The sequence below is a fragment of the Penaeus monodon genome, chromosome 41, assembly GCF_015228065.2.
Source record: "Penaeus monodon isolate SGIC_2016 chromosome 41, NSTDA_Pmon_1, whole genome shotgun sequence".
Classification (NCBI taxonomy): Eukaryota; Metazoa; Arthropoda; class Malacostraca; order Decapoda; family Penaeidae; genus Penaeus; species Penaeus monodon.
In genome coordinates, this window is record NC_051426.1 from 28,318,131 (window position 1) to 28,326,829 (window position 8,699).

Below are 8,699 nucleotides of genomic sequence, written 5' to 3' on the forward strand. Positions count from 1 at the left end.
TAACATATGGCGTTAAATTATTAAAAAATATTAGAGTATTTGAAGTATCACGCCCACAAATTTGCCGACATACATTCATATCAATGCTAACAAATAGGCTCTAAGATGAGCAAAAGGATGAAACAAACTTTCACATTATGGTTCAGCTTCGCTTGAAGGACGATTTTCATAATAAGGCAATTTGATGTACCAAATAATTACCTCAAAGGGTAACCTAAAAACGTAAATATATAATATGCGGTAAACAACTGACCATTAGCAAAACAGTAATCCAAATCACTAGTGTATACATAGAAGACAATGACTGAAAACAAACAAATAAACAAATGTAAACAAATGTAAACAAAAGCCAGCCACAGCCACACACGAACACGCCAACACACGCTAGCAGCAGTACATTAGTACCGTAATATTAACGTCCTGATTATAACGCCATACAAGAGCGCTGGGTGGTCTTGACGCGCAATCGGCAATACGTCTTCATTGAGCTGTCACTTTGGCACTCTGGCACTTAACGCGGTGATGGTGGATGACACTATGCAAGGCTGAAGATGGTGGTAGGCGAGGGAATGATGATGGTGACGAGGACTTATGACGATACGAGCGACAGACTGGTAAGAGGTCTTCTCAACTAGCGGTCGTAACAGCAATAACAATTTTGGTTATGTTAACGAGGTCCAACAACGAGTCATTTGGCACTGTTCTCCGTTCCTCCCTTCCTCGCTCATCTCCCTTTTATCGCGATATCCAACCTATTCACCCCTATTCCATCTCGTGCTCCAGCTATGCCGCTTCCTAATTCCGAAATATAGGCTTCTATAAAGGCATAAACCATCTCCCACGCCTCGTCAGTGCCCAAATACACGTCTCTTCTATCTGCACCTTTACCCCTCCCCCACCTCTCTCTCTTCCCCTTCTCCTTTCCCTCCACCCCATCCCTATCCCATCCCCATATGCCCCAACCCTCCTAACCGAATACGAACGTGTTGCAACACCATCGGTCAAACTGCAAACGGCTCGTTTTAATTGCGTTTATGGCCCATTCGGCCTCCCCCCTCCCCCACCCAATGCACACTCGCATCTACTCTGCCGCCGGGTACACCCTCTATGCTCCCAAAACGACCATTAACGCCTCCCCAAGCGCCCATGAAAACCTAGAGGAGTACAAGCGTGCGACTACACAGCAGTAACAGCAACATCGAGAATTACACACGTGATTCCATGCGCTAATGAGAGAAGAAAATATAGACAGGCACGGAATGCACAATCATGCAGGGTGAGGGGGAAAGGGAAAAGGGGGGGGGGCGGGGGCGTTGGAATACGGAGAAGGAGAGGGAGGCAGAGGATGAGGATGAGAGCTGGGACTTGATGCTATTTAACTTTTACATACATCCAGTCACAGGCACACGCACAGTCGAGAGAGAGAGAGAGAGAGAGAGAGAGAGAGAGAGAGAGAGAGAGAGAGAGAGAGAGAGAGAGAGAGAGAGAGAGAGAGAGAGAGAGAGAGAGAGAGAGAGAGAACTGTGAGAAGCGAAGACAGATATGAAATAAAAAAGAGAAGAGAAGAGAAGAGAGACTGAGGGAAAGAGAAAAACAGCACACCCACCCAAATCCAGAAGGATTTCGAACTCCACCACCCAAATGCAAGATCACAGGACTGCCACGACCAAAGAACCTCAGCATTTCAAGGACAGCTGCATTCGTTAAGCAGTACAATGGCCTAGGATACAAGCAAGAGAACAGAGAACCTCACACACAAACACGCAGCTGCCAGCATGACGATCCTCAGCCCACAGAAACACCTCAGCTTTAGATTCAATATAAAACTAGCTTCTCACCGACAAAAAACATGGTCTGTCTACAACAGCAAAAGATATAGCAGTACTAAATAATACAACAATGAATCCATTCAAATCTCTCTCTCTCTCTCTCTCTCTCTCTCTCTCTCTCTCTCTCTCTCTCTCTCTCTCTCTCTCTCTCTCTCTCTCTAAGCCTAAACTCATAGGCCTAATAAAATTTCAATGCTAAGGCCTTTAGCATAATTAAAAACAACAATAATAATAAAAAAATTAATGAACAAGAGCGCCTTACACACAGGCTAACCTGGGGCGAAACTTTCTTTTTTGTGGCAGCAACATACATGGTTTCGCATCTCGTAGTTACATAATTAACCTGAAGGGATCCGCCATGGACTCCTGGGGAAGAGGGATGGAAGGAGGGAGAGAGAGGGAGAGATAGAGAGAGGGAGAGATAGAGAGAGAGAGAGAGAGAGAGAGAGAGAGAGAGAGAGAGAGAGAGATTTTTGGAGTGTGTGAAAAAGAGAATCAGTGAAAGAAAAAGAGAAAGAGAAAGAGCTATGCCCAAACGACGCTCGGTACCACCTCAAACAACAGGAATAAAATTGACTTAAGAAGAATAATTACATCAGTTACCCCTGCCCCCCCCTCCACACACACACACACACACACACACACACACACACACACACACACACACACACACACACACACACACACAAAACCATTACACGCATCACGAACGCCACTTTCTACACCACAGGAAGATCCCGTTATACGATCGATCGAGTTTATTTAAGCCGATAATAATATTATGGCATTCCACTGATCAATGTTTGAGCGAAGAACTTGAAGTATCAGCTACCATAAAATTAAGAAAATGATATACAAGATTCAATATAGGATATAACATTATTGTACATAGTCACAGAGAACGGAAAACGGACAAGAAAATTACGAGAGTGAGAGAGAGAGAGAGAGAGAGAGAGAGAGAGAGAGAGAGAGAGAGAGAGAGAGAGAGAGAGAGAGAGAGAGAGAGAGAGAGAGAGAGAGAGAGAATAACAAGTAAATCAATAAAGAACGATAATGAATCGAAACCAAGATATCCGCGAGATCAATCATAAATGAAAATACGTGGAAATCTCTCGAAACGAAACGAAGCGAAACGAAACGAAACAAACACACAAGCGAATGTACTAGAACGCCAAACCAAGAAAAGGAATCGCCCGGAAGAAAGAATTTAAAGACATCTTGACCTACTCCAGAAACACATCATCACACGACCATTTCTCATTTTGACCACTAATGAACTCCTACGCTGAAAGACTAACGACCGTATACTTAAAAGAAAATGCAGAATACATTTCTTGAAGAACAAAATCCTTTACTTAAATATAATTAAACCCGGTTATCCCAAAGTAACTAAAAGAATATGTGTGTGTGGTGGGTGTGTGTTTTGGTTGTGGTGTGTGTGTGGTGGTGTGTGTGTGTGTGTGTGTGTTGTGTGTGTGTGGGGTATAAATTATATAAAATATATATAATATATATATTATATATATATATAATATATATTTTATATCAACGACTTTCCCGCAGCTGCATAGACCCATCCTACAAACATGGAGATTTTAACATGAGAAAATTGTATTGGGAACTGACTTGCGTCGCTTATTTTCGGCCGTAAGACAAAAGTGAAAGTAAAATACACGTAACTAAAGGGGCCTTAAGGGTCTCCTTAGGCCAATAGGCCTATAAATTTGAGCCTATAAATTTATAGGTCTCCTATAGTGTCCCATATACAGCCTATAAATTTGAGCCTATAAATTTATAGGTCTCCTATAGTGCCCCCATATAACCCTAAAAATTTGAGCCTAAAAAAAATTTATAGGTCCTTTTAGTGTCCCTATAGGCCTATAAATTTGAAAATAAAATACTTTTGGAAATGGAAAAGGAGCAAAAACATTAAACAGAAAACCATCCGGAAGAAAAACGAAAAAGAAAACAGGCATAAGAAAAACTGTAGAGGATAAATTAAACAGCACCACAATGTGAAACACACAACACACCAACACAACACCACAACACACACACACACACACACACACACACACACACACAAAAAAAAAAAAAAAATAAAAAAAAAAAATCAGACTAGTTATATACTAGTAGTAAATAAGCATTTGAATGAATGAATGAATGAATGAATGAATGAATGAATGAATGAATGAATACATAAATAACAACCAAAATATGAACTTTCAAAAAAACATCGCCAGACAGCCAACCTCCCCCCCCCCACAAAGCTATCACGCCCATGGTCTCAAGGTAGTCCCGTTTATGCCGTCACGCCCAGAGGATAACGGTTGCAGCATCACGCTTTACTTCCCGGAGGTCTATAACGACACCTTACACTGACACCGCTAAGAAGGGATTCCATTATCGAAAAAATGAGGAGGAGGATATGGACAAAAAAAAATCTTTTTTAAAAAAACACACCCAAGCATTTAATATATAGTTGTTATGATCAACATTAATGATAATAGTAATAACAATGATAATAATAACAAAAAATAATAGCAAAGAATAATGACAACAAAAATTTCCAAACAGAAAAACGACCCAAACAAAAATCTTTTCATTAAAACATACAAGTTACCCCCCAGTCGCTACCAAAAAAAAAAAATGCAAAAAAAAATAAAAAAGGCCTAAAAACAGAACACGAAGACGCCCCGAGATGGCAGCGACACCTCCCTGGACTCATAGTAATAACTTGGCTTAACATGTCCAATTTTCTCCACTCCTTTCCAGACTCAAGAAGTTACCGGAATGAGGCGAGAGCGATGATGGGAGAGAAAGGGGGGGTACAAAGAGAGATGGGGGAGGAGAGAGAGGAGAGAAAATAATGACAAGAGCAGAGATAAATATAGATAGATATATATGCCAGAGAGAGAGGGAAAGGGAGAGAGGAGGAGGGAGAGAGAAATTTTCCCAAACGAACATAAAAGGCCCTATGGGCAGTTGCCCCAGAAACCAAAACGCGGGAAAAAATCGCTGGAGAAATTTTGGGTTTACAATGGGTACAGGGGTCGGGCCCAAACTCACTGCCACGGCATCTCTACTTCATCGAACAGGAATAAAGCTTGAGTGAAGCATTTATATATCTTATACAATATTGCGAGAGATCCAATTAAATATCGATGGTTTAAATACAATTCAAGTTACGTAGCACAATATTAGCCGAATTAAATACCCTATCAAGCAAAAGGGTAGTATAAATCCCTTTATGGACAAGTATTATCACAAACATTTTATTTCTATTTTACTTATTATTTGCAATAGATAATGAAATGCACTAAAGGAGCTCCTCAAAAGTAAAAGAGAGGATCCAATGTGACATACGAAACTTTAAGTATTCATCTTCATGTTACCGACCATTTAAAGAGGATCAGGAGGGAAATGGCATGTGACCTACGAATAATGATAGAGATAGCCTTGGCACTGAGTCATACCTATGTGGCCCCGAGCACAATTTTTTTAAAGAACCGCGGGCCCCTAAACCCTATTCTGGGGGCAAAAAATGCAGGGGATACGATGTGTTACACACTGATAAAATATGGTTATAACCTTAAGGACACTGCGCATGTCGAAAGTGAAAGAAAAAAGAAAGAAATGAAGAGAAGAAAAAAAACAATAAAAAGGTCCTGAAATACTACCGTAATCACCTAGAGACAACGTGATGAAAAACAAAATAAAACCACTGAAGGAGGGAGAAAAGAAAAGAAAACATTACGGATTTTGACACCAACGCCATAAAGTAGGATCTTACACAGAGAATCCTCATGCTTAGCGAAATCAAAGGCAACACTGAAGTCAACTGCGAAAAGAGGGAGATCTGCCCTGCCCCGACAAAAACCCCGGCCCTGTGAAATCCCCTTGCAAAAAAGAAAACCCCCCCCGAAAAACCTGGCAGCCTTAAACGATAAACAACAATCGAGACGACGAGCAAATAGTCAATCAAATTTTTTCGTTACGGAGTGACGTTTGCTCTGAAGTCGCCTAAACGCAACAGCTGATTCAGGAAGGAATAGGTCACAGCAATCGTCTTAAAGAGAGAACGAGTGAGGGAAAGAGCAAAAGGGAGAATGATAGACAGATAGATAGGGATAGATAGAGATAGAGTGAGTGAGTGAGAGAAGAAGAGAGAGAGAGAGAGAGAGAGAGAGAGAGAGAGAGAGAGAGAGGGGGAAGGAGGGAGGGGGGAGGGAGGGAAGAAGAGAGAGAGAGAAGAGAGAGAGAGGGAGAGAGAAGGGGAGAGGGAGAGAGGGAGGAGGGAGGGAGGGGGGGGGAGGGAGAGAGAAGAGAAGGGGGGGGGGGGGGAAAAGAGAGAAGAAAAGAGAGAGAGAGGGGGGGGGAAAAGAGAGAGAGAGAGAGAGAGAGAGAGAGAGAGAGAGAGAGAAGAAGGGAGAAGAGAGAAGAGAGAGAGAGAGGAAAAGGGAGAAGGGGAAAGGAAAAAAAAAGGGGAGAGGAGGAAAAAACGAGAGAGAGAAAAAAAGAAGAGAAAGAAAAGAAAGGGAAAAAAAAGGGGGGGGGAAAAGGGGGAGAGAGGGAAAAGGGGGAGGGAAGAGAGAGGAGGGGAAAGAGAGAGAGAGAGGGGAGAGAGAGAGAGAGAGAGAGAGAGAGAAGAGAGAGAGAGAGAAAAGGAGAGAGAGAGGGGAAAAGAGAGAGAGAGAGAGAAAGAGAGAGAGAGGAGAGAGAAAGAGGACAGAGGAGGGAAAAAAGGAGGAGAAGAGAGAGAGAGAGAGAGAGAGGAGAGAGAGAGAGGAAGAGAGAGAGAGGGGAGAGGAGGAAAGAGAGGAAAGGGGAGAGAGAGAGAGAGAAAGAGAGATGAAAGAGAGAGAGAGAAGAAAGGGGAGAGAGGAGAGAGAAGAAAAAGGGAGAGGAGAGAGAGAGAAAGAGAGAGAGGGAGGGAGGGAGAGAGAGAGGAGGATAAGAGGAGAGAGGAGGAAGGAGAGAGAGGAGAGAGAGAGAGAGAGAGAGAGAGAGAGAGAGGGGAGGGGGGGGGGAGAGAGAGGGGGGAAGAGAGAAAGGGAGAGAGAGGAAGGGGGAAAAAGGGGGAGGGGGGGAGAGGAGAAGGGGGGGGAGAAGAGAGGAGGAGAGAGGAAGAGAGAGAGAGAGAGAGAAGGGAGAGGAAGAGAGAGAGAGGGAGAGGAAGAGAGAAGGGGAGAGAGAGAGAGGGAGAGAGAGGGGAAGAGGAGAGAGAGAGAGAGGGAGAGAGAGGAGAGAGAGGAGGAGAGAGAGAGAGAGAGAGAGGAGGAGGAGAGAGAGGGGGAGAGAGAGAGAGAGAGAGGGGGGGAAAAGGGGGAAAAAAAGGAGAAGGAAAGATAAGGGGGAAAAGGAAAGAGGGAAGGGAGGGAGGGAAAAAGAAAAAAAAAGAGGAAAAAAAAACCCTTAAAAAAAAAGGGAAAAAAAGGAAAAGGGGGAGAAAAAGATTAAATTTTAAAAAAAGGAAAAAAAAAAAAAAAAAACAGCCCAAAAAAAAAAAGAAAAAAAAAACCAGAGAAGTTTTAAAAAGGGAATTAAGCGGGGGAAAACAAAAGAAAAAGAAAATTTTAAAAAAAGAAGGGGAAAAAGGGGGGTCAGTGTAAACCCGGGAAGGGGAATTTTGATAAAATTTTTATTTAAATCTTTTAAAGAGGGAAAAAGGAAAAGCAGGTTTTAAGGGAATTTAAAATTAGAAAAAAGATTTTTAAAAATTTTAAAAAAAAAAAAAAAAGGGAAAAAAAAGAGGGGGAAAAAGGGGAAAGAAAAAGGAGAGGGGGAAAGGAAAAGGGAAAAAAAAGAAGAACAAAAGAATAGAGAGGGAAGGAGGAAGGGAGGGAAAAGGAAAAAAAAAGATAAAAGGAGAGTGTGGGGAAAAAAGAAAGAGAACAGACAAAAGGAAGGAAAAAGAAAGGGGAGAGGGAAAGAGAGGGAGAGGGGAAAAAGAAAGGGGGAAAGAGGGAAGAGATGAGAGAGAGAAAGAGAGAGAGAGAGGGAAAAAGAGAGAAAAAGAAGAGAGGGGGAGAGGGAGAGAGAGGAAAAAGGAAGGAGAGAGAGGGAAGAAGAGAGAGAGAAGAGAAGAGAGAGGAAAAAGAGAGAGAGGAAAGGGGAAAGAGAGAGAAGAGAGGGGGAGGGAAGAGAGGAGGAGAGAGGAGAGGAAGAGAGAGGGAGGGGAGAGGAGAGAGAGAGAGAAAAGGGGAAAAGAGAGAAGGAAGAGGAAAGAGAGAGAAAAAAAAAAAAAAAAAAAAAAAAAAAAAAAAAAAAAAAAAAAAAAAAAAAAAAAAAAAAAAAAAAAAAAAAAAAAAAAAAAAAAGAGGAAAGAGAGAGAGGGGGAAAAGGAAAGAGAGAGAGAGAGAGGAAAGAGAGAGAAGAGAAAAGAGGAAGAGGGAGAGAGAAAAAAAAGAGGAAAGAGAGAGGGGGGGGAGGGGAGGGGAGAGAGAGGAAAGAGAAAAGAAAGAGGAGAGAGGAGGGAGAAAGAGGAGAGGAAGAGAAGAGAGGAGGGAAAAGGGAAAAGAAGAGGAAAAAGGGAGAGAGAAAAGAAGGAAAGAGGAGGAGAAAGTAGAGAGAGAAGAGAGGAAAAGGAGAGAGAGAGAAAAAAAGGAGAGGAGAGAGAGAGAGAGAAAGGGAGAAGAGAGAGAGGGGAGGAGAGAGAGAGAGAGAGAGAGAGGAGAGGGGGAGAGAGAGAGGGGGGGGGAGAGGAGGGGGGGGGAAAAGAGAGAGAGAGGGGGAGGGGGGGAGGGGGGGGGGGGGGGGGGGGAGGGGGGGAGGGGGGGAAAGGGGGGGGGGGGAAGAGAGAGAGGGGGGAGAGGGAGGGAGGGGGGAGGGAGGGAGGAGGAGGAGGAGGGAGGGGGAAAAAGGGGGAAA

At 43.1% G+C, this 8,699-nt stretch overlaps 1 protein-coding gene across 1 annotated transcript in view; it reads right to left on the reverse strand.

Moving 5' to 3' along the window:
* The window catches only part of LOC119598239 (dentin sialophosphoprotein-like), a 29,285-nt gene that overhangs the window by 19,490 nt on the left and 1,096 nt on the right, over positions 1–8,699 (reverse strand). The window lies entirely within an intron of this gene.